This window comes from Phaseolus vulgaris, chromosome 10 (assembly GCF_051622355.1).
Source record: "Phaseolus vulgaris cultivar YP4 chromosome 10, ASM5162235v1, whole genome shotgun sequence".
Taxonomy (NCBI): domain Eukaryota; kingdom Viridiplantae; phylum Streptophyta; class Magnoliopsida; order Fabales; family Fabaceae; genus Phaseolus; species Phaseolus vulgaris.
In genome coordinates, this window is record NC_143507.1 from 29,200,445 (window position 1) to 29,212,535 (window position 12,091).

Genomic DNA, 12,091 nt, shown 5'->3' on the forward strand with positions numbered 1-12,091 from the left:
AGTCGGCTAAGGATAGTCCCACATGTTTGGACCATTTGGTAAAGGAATATGAAGATGTGTTTCAAGATCCTCCTAAAGGCTTACCACCTCTAAGAGGGATTGAACACCAAATAGACTTCATGCCCGGGGTTTCTTTACCAAATCGCCCTGCATATAGGACCAATCCCCAAGAGACCAAAGAAATTCAAAGACAAGTTGAGGATTTATTAGCTAAGGGGTGGGTACAAGATAGCATGAGCCCATGTGCTATGCCTGTCATACTTGTCCCTAAAAAGGATGGGACATGGAGGATGTGTACGGATTGTCGCGCTATAAATAACATCACCATCAAATATAGGCATCCCATTCCTAGGTTAGATGACTTGTTGGATGAATTACATGGGTCTAAAATATTTTCCAAAATTGATCTTAAGAGTGGTTACAATCAAATTCGAATTAAACATGGTGATGAATGGAAAACCGCTTTTAAGACCAAATTTGGTTTATATGAGTGGTTGGTCATGCCTTTTGGCTTGACTAATGCTCCTAGTACCTTCATGCGACTCATGCATCATGTTTTAAGAGCATTCATTGGCAAGTTTGTTGTGGTTTACTTTGATGATATTCTTATATATAGCTTGTCCTTAGAAGATCATGAGTCACATGTTAGACAAGTTCTAGAAACCCTTAGGAAGGAGAAGTTGTATGCTAACCATGCTAAATGTTTCTTTGCATTAGATCATATAGACTTCCTAGGGTTTGTGGTTAGTCATAAAGGGGTGCATGTAGATCAAACAAAAGTTGCAGCAATTCAACATTGGCCTACACCCACCAATGTCAACGAAGTACGAAGCTTTCATGGCCTTGCTAGTTTTTATAGGCGGTTTGTGAAAGACTTTAGTACAATTGCCGCACCTTTAAATGCCATAGTAAAGAAGGATGTGGTTTTTAAGTGGGGACAAGAGCAAGAAAACGCTTTTCAAACTTTGAAGGATAAATTAACTAAAGCCCCCATTCTAGCCCTTCCTAACTTTGCTAAGACATTTGAAATAGAGTGTGATGCCTCTAATATAGGCATTGGGGCCGTCCTCCTTCAAGAAGGACACCCCATCGCTTATTTTAGTGAGAAACTCAAAGGGAGTCATCTCAATTACTCCACTTATGATAAAGAACTTTATGCTCTTGTTAGAGCTTTGCAAAATTGGCAACATTATCTTTTTCCAAAGGAATTTGTGATTCATAGTGATCATGAGTCCCTTAAATATTTGAAAAGCCAAAGCAAGCTTAATAAGAGACATGCTAAGTGGGTGGAGTTTATTGAGCAATTTCCTTATGTGATCAAACATAAACAAGGTAAAATTAATGTAGTGGCCGATGCTCTTTCACGAAGATATACCTTGTTAAATGTTTTAAATGTTCAATATTTAGGTTTTGATCACATAAAGGAACTTTATCATGATGACTTAGATTTCTCTCTAATCTATCAAGAGTGTTCCAAGGGAGGTCATAAAGACTTTTTCTTACATAATGGTTTTCTTTTCAAAGGAAAAAGACTTTGTGTTCCCCAAGGATCTATTAGACAATCTCTTGTTAGAGAGGCTCATGAGGGTGGGCTTATGGGACATTTTGGGGTAGCTAAGACCTTAGAAACATTGCATGAACATTTCTTTTGGCCTCACATGCGCAAATCCGTACATACCTTCTGTGATAGATGTATAGCATGTAGGAAGGCTAAATCTAAGGTCCAACCCCATGGTTTATATACCCCTCTTCCTATCCCTACAATGCCTTGGGTTGATATTTCTATGGATTTTATCTTAGGACTACCCAAGACATCGAAGGGTAAGGATTCCATCTTTGTGGTAGTGGACCGTTTTTCTAAAATGGCTCATTTTATTCCATGCCACAAAGTGGATGATGCATGCCATATTGCAAATCTTTTCTTCAAGGAAGTTGTTCGTTTGCATGGACTTCCTAGAAGTATAGTATCTGATAGGGATTCTAAGTTCTTAAGTCACTTTTGGCGGACCTTATGGGGGAAACTTGGCACCAAACTTCTGTTTTCTACTACCTGCCACCCCCAAACTGATGGTCAAACCGAAGTGGTTAATAGAACTTTGGGTCAATTATTAAGATGCTTTATTTCCGGGAATCCAAGGGCTTGGGAGGATTTACTACCTCATGTTGAATTTGCCTATAATAGAGTAGTGAATTCCACCACTAACCATTCTCCTTTTGAGGTTGTTTATGGGTTTAATCCCCTCACACCTCTAGATCTTCTTCCCATTCCTGTCCTTGATGAGGTTCTATGCAAAGACGGTTTTGAAAAGGCATCTTTTGTTAAAGATTTGCATAACCGCATCAAGTTACAAATTGAGAAGAAAGTTGGTAAGTATGCTGACACTGCCAACCAAAGGAGAAAGGCATTAATCTTTGAGCTCGGTGATTGGGTTTGGCTTCATTTGAGAAAGGATAGATTTCCTTCTCTAAGGAAGTCCAAACTTATGCCTCGTGGTGATGGCCCTTTCCAAGTCATCAAGAGGATTAATGATAATGCCTATGAGTTAGATATGCCCTCTACTTATCTTGGTAGTAATTCTTTCAATGTTACTGATCTCACTCCTTTTGCTGCAGGTTTCCCAAATTCGTGGACGAATTCTCTCCAACCCGGGGAGCATGATGGAAACCAAGTAGAGGATGCTCTAGGCCATGAAGACCAAGCCCAACAAGGGGCCCAAGCCCATCAAGGGGTCCAAGCCCAACAAGGGGCCCAAGCCCAACGAATTACTAGGAGCATGGCAAGAGCTTTGGGACAAGAGTATAATAAAATGGCTCTTCTTATTTCTTTTATAGAATAGGGGTGTGAATGTAATAAAAAGGTGTAAGTAGTAAGGGAGTCTAGTGGGGAGTGTAGATAGGAGCCTAGGGGGTGCCAAACCGAATTTCATTGCATTTGTGTGCCATTTAGCTTGCATTTTCAGCACCTCTAGGCTATAAATAAAGGTGCTTAGCTTGTACAATGGAGATTGGAATTTTATAGTAGAGAGACTATACTCAATTTGGGAGAGAATTTGTGAGTTTTGAGTCTTACTCTTCTTTGCCTTATCTTGTGAGCTATGGTGAGCTTCAAGTGGTGGCACTCCATCACTTATCTTGGTTCAAGGTTCCAAGTGGCGTGAATGGCTTCTTCCAATTCTCAAAATCCAGCAAGCATCTTATTCTATAAGTGTTCTTCTTCCCTTTTCTTCAATTTTCCATTCGGTAGTTTTGATTCCTAGAGTTTACTTCTTTTTCTACCGTTTATTTTGTGTTTCCAGCATTGTGTTCTTAATTCTGTTTTGGTTCAGTAGCTATCATTTAAATTCTGTCCAGTTTTAATTCTTGTTCTTCTTTCCTTTTGTTTTGATTCAATTTGACAATACATGGACTTCAATATGAGTCTTGGTTGGTGCTTAGTTTTGGTGAGTTCTTGAATTTAGAACATTGATCCAATTCTAAAGTAGAGTGCCTTTTAAATCCAGCTCAAGTTGTTCCTAAGAATGTCAAGAATCATGTGTTCTTGTAGTTACATTCACATCAATTTGTTTTGGCGACGCCTCCTCTTGGCAGTGCCTTGTCTTGGCGACACCTTATCTTGGCGACGACTTGTTTTGGTGACGCCTCATCTAGGCGACGACTGATCTTGGCGACGCCTCATCTTGGTGGCGCTTCAAGTTTTCGTCTTTGTTTCTTTAACCTTTGATCTTACATTCGAATAAGGGAAAAACTAGAGCAAAAATATTTTAAACTTCTCTTTTCTTTATTCGGGTCACCTCATTAAAAACCCCAGGAGGGAAAAAGAGTGTCCCCTTTACAAACTTCAACTGGAATAACATCAACTGAAATAAAACTTTAAATTCGCCGCATTCCAGCTACGTGAGATGGGGCCTCCTTCTAGAGTCTCTAACTTATATGAACCGTTCCCTTTGGAGACAACTTGTTTTCCAACTCGTAAGGGTGAGCCTTCCTTATGACCGACTCACCAACCTAGAATTGTCGCGGCTTCGCCTTAGAGCTTGTACTGGCGCTCCACTCTTCTTTTCGCAACTTCAACCTTGATTTTCGCTTCTTCTCTAGCTTCGTCTGTCAGGTCCAGGTTCACCCTCATTTCTTCATTGGACTCTTCCGCCACGAAACCCAGGAAATGGGGCGAGCTCTCGCGGATCTCCACTTGGACCGTGGCGTCCGATCCATATACTAAGCCGAAGAGCGTCTCCATGGTGGAGGATTGAGGCGTGGTGTGGTAAGCCCATACAATTCTTGGTACTTCCGTGTGCTCCTTCCATCGGCGAGGCCTCGCCGTTCTTTCCTTCCGTATGTGCGTCTTCTATAGGCGTCGCCACTAAAGCGGCTTCGACTGGCGTGGACTCTGTAGGCGTCGCCTCTCCCAATGATTCTTATTCTGTAGGTGAATCTGAGACAGGTGGTCGCTCAATCACCATGACTATGCCTCTCTTTGTTTTTAAACTATTCTCGTAGAACTTTCAGGCTTCTTCTTGGTCTGACTTGATGACTATCACCTTGCCGCTAAGGTCTTAACTTCATCTTCATGTGGTGTGTGGAGGACACCGCCCTTAGTCTGTTCAAGGCGGGTCTGCCTAACAGAATGTTGTAAGCTGAGTTGGCGTTAACCACCAAGTATCGAATGCCCTTGGTGCGTGATGCCACTCCATCAGTGAACGTCGTCCTCAGCTCCAAGTAGCCACGCACCTCTACTGGGTTATCTGCAAATCCATACAAGCACCCCGTATAGAGTCTCAACAGATCAGGGGACAATTGTAGCTTGTTAAAGGTCGACCAAAACATGACATCTGCAGAACTACCTTGGTCGACGAGGACCCTATGTACCTTTCTTCCCGTTGTGACTACCGAAATGACCACCGGGTCATTGTCATGTGGGACGACATCCCGCAGGCCAGCTCTTGTGAAAACGAGGTCTGACTCCCACGGGTCGTCCGAAAATTCTTCTGCAACCAAATTTACTGACCTTACGTATTTCTTTCGTTGAGAGGGAGTGGGTCCTGCCCCGGAAAAATCACCAGAGATGGTGTATACTTCTCCATGAGTTGGGACTTCGTGCGCTTGACCTTCCTCTGGCGTTGCCACGTCTGGGGTCACAGTGCATCCAGCGAGATAATCCTTCAAGAAACCTTTTTTCACAAGCTCATCCAACTGATATCCCAGCGCCAAGCAGTTGTTAATATGGTGCCCAAATGCTTCGTGAAATTCGCACCATGATTCCTTGTGAGGTCCCAGTATCTTGTCGGACTTCACTGATGGCCTCAACCTGTCAGCTATGTTGGGCACAATGATGAGGTCTTTGAGTTCTTCCACAAAGTTGTGCCTTAGTGGTCTATTTCCCTCTCTCCTTCCTTCTGCCCGACCCCTAGGCTGGGTCCTCCTTGTCTCGTACGTGCGTTTTCTGTCTGGGTTCCTTCTCTCTATGGCAGCTTCGTGGACCCTAGCGGGTTGTGTGCGTATCTGCGCTCTTGGTCGTGCAGGTGCAGCAGTCGTGCACTTCTCGTACGCCTCGCCCTCTGAGGCAATGTGTTCGACCGCTCGACGCCTTACTTCAGCAAAGGTTTTGGGGCGGCTGCGGTTAAGCGATTTACTAAAAGATCCAGGGCACATCCCCTTCCCAAATGCGTATAAGATCATGGGCTCGTCTGTTGTACCCAACTTCACCACCTGTGCCCCAAAGCGGCTTATGTACTATTTCTGGGTTTCCCCTTGGTATTGCTTCACGTCGAAAAGGTCATATGAAACTGGGGCTGGGGCCCTGTTGGCTAAATACTGCTCTCTAAATAGTCGTGAGAGTTGTGTGAAAGACGTGATGTGACCCTCTGGGAGGCTGATGAACCAATCCATAGCCATCCCAGTCAAAGTGCTCATAAAGAGCTTGCACCTTACGGCATCAGAACCGCCAACCAACATCATCTGCGTGTGGAACGCAGTGAGGTGCGCCTCAGGATCCTCCATCCCTGTGAAGGTTACCTTGGGCCCCGTGAACGTGTTGGGGATCGCTATCTCCAGGACCGCCTATGAGAATGGTGTTGTGAATTCTCTAGGTGGGGAGGCAGTCTCAGGCTCATCTACATCACGCCATCCACGGCGTAACTCCTCGTTGGCACGGTGGAGCTCATCGTTTCTCGCCTGAGAAGCTGCGACATCCGCCTGCATGCGCTCTTGCTCCGCTTTCGATGCTGCCCTTGCATCATGCCTGCAAGTTGTTGCATGATCATCTCTTCACTCCTGGAGTGCGCAGTTCTCATCTTTGTGACTTTCTGGAAACCTTCTTAACTTATCTGGCTTTTGAGAACTGGAACTGAAAAACTTGTGTAGTGGGACTGATGTTTTATATCGGCCCCACGGTGGGTGCCAAATGTTCCCGCCGGTTGACCGGGATCATCTTTGCGCGTGGCTTGTCCTCGCGAGCTAGGGCACCTTCGTTATGCTCTGTCCGTGATACCTGAAAAGAAGTGAACAAAGGGGCGCCCTCGCGGCCGTTTGCACTCCGACGATCAAGTCAGCTAGCGAGAAACATCAAAGGTGACACACCCTCTGAAGGTGGTCGAAAATAACTGTGCTGGAATACTAAAACTGGGTTGCCCTAATTGCCTTGTGCTCACAGTGGGTGCGCAGCAAAAGCAACTAGGGTTTGTGTTCTGTGTAGACTGCGAGAATTAGGTCAAAACTCGGATCCCTTTCTAACGTCCCAAGGTCCCCTTTTATACACCTCTCGCATTTAAAACGCGTTAAAGCGCATTGAAAGCGTATAAAAATATTCCTTGGAACGTTCGAATCTTAACTGAATTAGCGCGTACCTTGGCAAACTTTCACTGAAACATTTAATGAGCACGTGCCAATTGCCACATGTCCTTCTGACTTGTTCGTTAGTTTGTGCGGAGGGCCTCACAGCGCCGTAACCCAGCTTAGGGTTAATCCATTGTGTGAGTCCTCCTTCCTTGAAGTGCATCTGGCGCGTGGGGTGACTTTCTGGGCGCCAGCTCATGCGCCCCAAGGTCAAGTCACTTGCCCTGGGGGTGTATCTACCTTTCTCTTGTACCATGCACGTGGTTCTCCCCTGGTCGTGGCCCTCTCATGGGTCGTATCTGTCCCAGGGTCTCCCAGCAGTGGTGTGCATACTTCACGAGTCAGGTTACCCCCTACTGGTACTAGAACTTATGGCCCTGAGGTCACCTTTCTCTTTTCTTTGTTACTGTTCTGAACTATTGAGGCCCGAAGCCTCCTTACGATGTCTTAGCTTGGTGCTTTGTCTTGGCGACGCCTTAACCCGGCGACGCCTTTACTTGGCGATGCTTTAACCTGGCGACGCCTTAGCAAGGCGACGCTCCCTATTGGCGACGCATTAACCCGGCGATGCATCAGGCGGTCAATCTGTTGACTTTCTTCCTTGGGTCCCACGAGAGGCCCTTCCACACGTTGACTTTGACCTTTGGTCAACGCCCGGGGACGAGACGGTGCAAGACAAATGCAACATGAGACCCTTCTAAAAGAAAGGGATACTCAATTTTCTTTAATACAAGATGAGCTTAAAATGGTTAAAGAAAGAGATGATTACACCAAATCCAAAAGGAGTTCTCATGCATCTAGCTCTAGGGGTAATGAGTCTTTTTGGGAACAAAGTCTTAAAATTAATGAATACTATCAACCACCCCGTAGGAGAGCTAGAAAGAAAAGAAAAGAATGCCCACGAGAGGTTAGGGTAGATCTACCTTATTTCCATGGAAAAGAAAACTTAGAAGTTTATCTAGATTGGGAAATGAAAATAGAACAATTGTTTGCTTGCCATAGAGTAAGTGAGGAAAGAAAAGTACCCTTAACCACTCTAAGTTTCCAAGGTAATGCAATATATTGGTGGACGACCCTTGAGAGAGATAGGCGTCTTCATAAGGATCCTCCCATAGAATATTGGAATGATCTTAGGGGAGCCTTAAGACGCCGCCATATTCCCTCCTATTATAATAGGGAGTTAATGGAAAAGCTCCGAAGACTCCAACAAAAGATCATGAGTGTAAAGGAATATAGGCAGAAAATGGAATTATACATGATGAGAGCCTCAATTAGGGAGTCTGAACCCACCACCATAGCAAGATTCTTAAGTGGGCTTAACCTTGAGATTAGAGATAGAGTTGAACTTTTGCCCTACCAAGACTTGAATAATTTAATTCAATTGTGTATCAAAGTTGAACAACAAAATTTGAGGAAAACTTCAACTCGTAGGGAAAACTCATACTCTAACTCTTATCCAAAAAGGGAGTATAAGAGGGAGGAAAATGTAGAATCAAGAGTGATCAAACTAAGTGAAAAACAACCTGTTGTTTTGTCGAAACAACCGATTGTTTTATACTTAGGTGTTTTTGAAAAAGTTTGAAAACTGTTTTGGTTGGTTGACTTGCTGTCAAACCAAAACAAATGATTTATTAGCTCTTTCAATCGATTGTTTGTTTGAAAACTCTAACAGAATAAGTTTTGTTAGTTAAGTGAGCTTTAAATGATTTTATAACCGAATACGCTCATGCTTTAAATGCTTTGACCATTCTTTGAATTCTATAAATAGTTTGTTTACGTTTTATAACAAACAATAAGAAAGAAAAACAGATTTGAGTTTTTCACAAATAGTTTTCAAACATTTGAGTTTTCACTTTGAGCTTTGATTTCAGTTGATTCTGTAACAAGTGTAATTCGTTCTGAAAACTTTGTACATTCTGGTGTTGTAAAGCCAAGAAGGGTGTGCTCTTGAGGTTGTCAAGATCAACATTCTTGGTGTGTGTGTGCTGAGCCAAAGGAAGTGTGTTTCTTGAGGTCACATCTTTGGTGGTGTGTGTATGTAATCTAGTTTTGATTACCTAGTGGATTCCCCAGTGATTTCTGGGAAACTGGATGTAGCTCTTGGTTTAAGAGCGAACCAATATAAATTGTTTGTGCATCTCTTTCTTCCTTAAACTCTTTAATTTCAGTTGTTCTTATTTTTACTGGTATAAACAACCGATTGTTTTTCTGGTGCTTTACTGTTTTGAGCTTTGTTTCTTGCCTAATTGAATTCCTAATCTGGTTTCTTGCAAATAATTTCATTCTAGCTTAAAAAGTTTGGAAAAACCCCCTTTAAATAATTCATCCCCCCCCCCCCCCCCCCTTCTAGTTTAAAGCCATACATTTTAAGAATTGGCATCAAGAGCTTGGTACTTGAAAAATACTCAAGTTTGATCCTAAAACCTTTTTTAAATGGCTGAAAAACTACCTTTTGGAGAGGGTGCTTCAATCAACAGACCACCTCTATTCTGTGGTTTGAATTATCAATTCTGGAAAGTTATAATGAAAATCTTTGTTGAATCTCTTGACAAGGAAATTTGGGATGCAATTGAAAATGGTCCTTTTATTCCAAAATTTGAAAAAGATGGATCTTCCATTGAAAAACCTTGGTCTCAGTGGACTGATTCAGAAAACAAGAAGGCCAAATTTGATTGTATTGCTTAGAACATCATAACATTTGCCTTGAATTCAGATGAATTTTTCAGGATTTCTCAATGCTCATCGGCCAAGGAGATGTGGGACACTTTGGAGGTGACTCATGAAGGAACCAACGATGTGAAGAGAGCTAGAAAGCATACTCTAATTCAGGAATATGAAATGTTTAGAATGCTTAAGGGTGAGCCAATCGCTGAAGTACAAAAGAGGTTCACCCACATCATCAACCACCTTATGAGCCTTGGGAAAACCTTTGATAAAGAAGAACTAAACATCAAGATCCTAAAGTGTCTTTATATATCATGGCAACCTAAGGTGAGATCAATTTCTGAATCAAAAGATTTGACATCCTTGACAACGGCTTCATTGTTTGGTAAGCTTAGAGAACATGAGTTAGAAATGAATAAACTCAATGTTCAAGAAAGTGAAGACAAGCATGTGAGAAGCATTGCGTTGAAAGCTGCCAAGCACAAAAGCAAGCAAGAGTCAAGTGATGAAAGTGAAGAAGAAAACCTTAGTTTGTTGTCCAAGAAGTTTAGTAGATTATTGAAGAGAAATCGCAACAAAGAAGCCAACAAAGAAAGGTATGGCAACAAGAAAACTAGTGATTTCAATTCTAACAATTATACTTGCTTTGGTTGTGTTCCGTCCGGTTGACCGGGATGTCTTCGTGCGCGACCTCAACCGTCAGCTAGGGACTCCTTCCCACTTGTTACCTGTGGATTCCTGCAAAAAAGAGGACAAAGAGGCGCCCTAGCGGCCGTTTGCACTCCGACGCTCAAGTCAGCCAGCAAGAAACACCAAAACTGTTCACCTACGTCTCTGAGCACCGCGTATGGCACTCTGAAGGTGGTAAAAAGAACTGTGTCTATGTGTGTGTGTTTTCTCCCTCAGGCAAAGATATTCCCCAATCGCTTGTACGTCACCTTGAAGCACGAGCAAGCAACTAGAGAGTTCTCTGGTAAATTTGCCAAAAGTTCCAACCCTCTTTCCAACATTCTCCGCGCTATTTAAACTACCCAAGCATTAAAGCGCCTTAAAGCGCCTTTAATTACAAATGTAACGCACTCAATCAGCGTATTTAATTTAGAAACGTAGCGCATTTAAGGCGTTGAAACGCTTGGGAGCCATTATAGTACCTAAATGCTCGAAAAGGAAACTGTATTGAATGACTTTAATTACCTGGCACCTGACTAAAGGGTGTTTCCATTCTGACATGGCTGTTGTACACGTGGAGGTCCTCACGACGCCATGACCCCATCTGGGGGCGTTTCTGCCCATCTGGGGACGTTTCTGCGTGTGAGTCCTCCTGCTTGGGAGTGCTACTGCGCTAGGGGTGACTTTTTGGGTGCCAACTCATGCCCCCAATTATCTAGTCACTTACTTTGAGAGCGTATCTGCCTTCCTCTTGTCCCCTGCGCCCGGCTGCCCTGGGCGTGATCTTCCTCTTGAGTCGTATCTGTCCCACAGGCGTCTCTGGGGCGGCAGGAGCACTTCACGAGTCGGGCTGCCCTACACTGGTACTATTACTATGGCCTTGAAGCCACCTTTTCCTTCTCTTTTTCACTGCCCGGGTTATCGGGACCTGAGGCCTCCCCACGGCGTCGCTCCCTCCATGGTCTTTCCTACCCATGGGTATCAGGGAACCACTCCGTGATTGCCTTGCTTTAGCACTGTTTGATCTGGCGACACCCTGGTTGGGCAACGCCTTTACCTACGCGACGCCTTGCCTTGGCGACGCTTCCTCTGGGCGTCTCTCCACCTAGGCGACGCCTTGCGTTGACCTTGACTCTCCAGCCGTTGACTTTGACTTTGAGTTAGTCAACGCCCGGATATGGGACGGTACAGGTTGTGGTGAACAAGGGCACATTAAAGCTGATTGCCCAAACAAAGAAAGCAATGAAAAGAAATCAAGCCACAAGGAGAAAAAGGGAGAATCAAGAAGATCATATATTGCTTGAGATGAGAATGAAGTCTCCTCATCAAGTTCCTCATTAAGTGAAGATGAAAAAGCAAACATATGCTTGATTGCAGAAGGAGATGATGAGTCATGTAGCTCAAGTAATGTAAGTTCATGTGCTTCCCTAAGTACTGAAAATTATAGTAAATTGTTCAAGCTTTTCAAGAAACTCATGAAGAAGCTAACCGATTGGTTCTCTCAAACAACTGTTTGAAAGGGCTTAACAACTGGCTTGAAAAGAGGGTTAAGACACTTGAAGAATAGCTTGAAAAATCACTATTTGAGTTTGAAAAACATTGCAAAAACTTTTCTCATGTGTGTGACTCTCTTGCTTGTGAAAATTGTGAAAATCTTGAAAAGAAAGTACATTATCTTGTTAGAACTGTGGATAAGCTTTCAAAGGGAAAATCCAACTTTGAGAATGTCTTAGCATCTCAAAATTGTGTTTTTGGAAGAGCTGGATTAGGTTTTAATCCACAGAACAAGCAAGATAATTTTTCGAAGAATATTTCAAAACTGCCAGTAAAACAACCGATTGTTAAGTCGAAACAACCGGTTGTTACATGCTTTTATTGCATGAAAAGAGGTCATTATGTTAGGTTATGCAAAATAAGGAAATATTCT

General features: G+C 43.3%; 1 pseudogene; it reads left to right on the forward strand.

The window, feature by feature from the left end:
- Window positions 1-7,576: 7,576 nt before the first annotated feature.
- LOC150024710 (uncharacterized) overlaps window positions 7,577-12,091 on the forward strand; it is a 41,567-nt pseudogene continuing 37,052 nt past the window's right edge.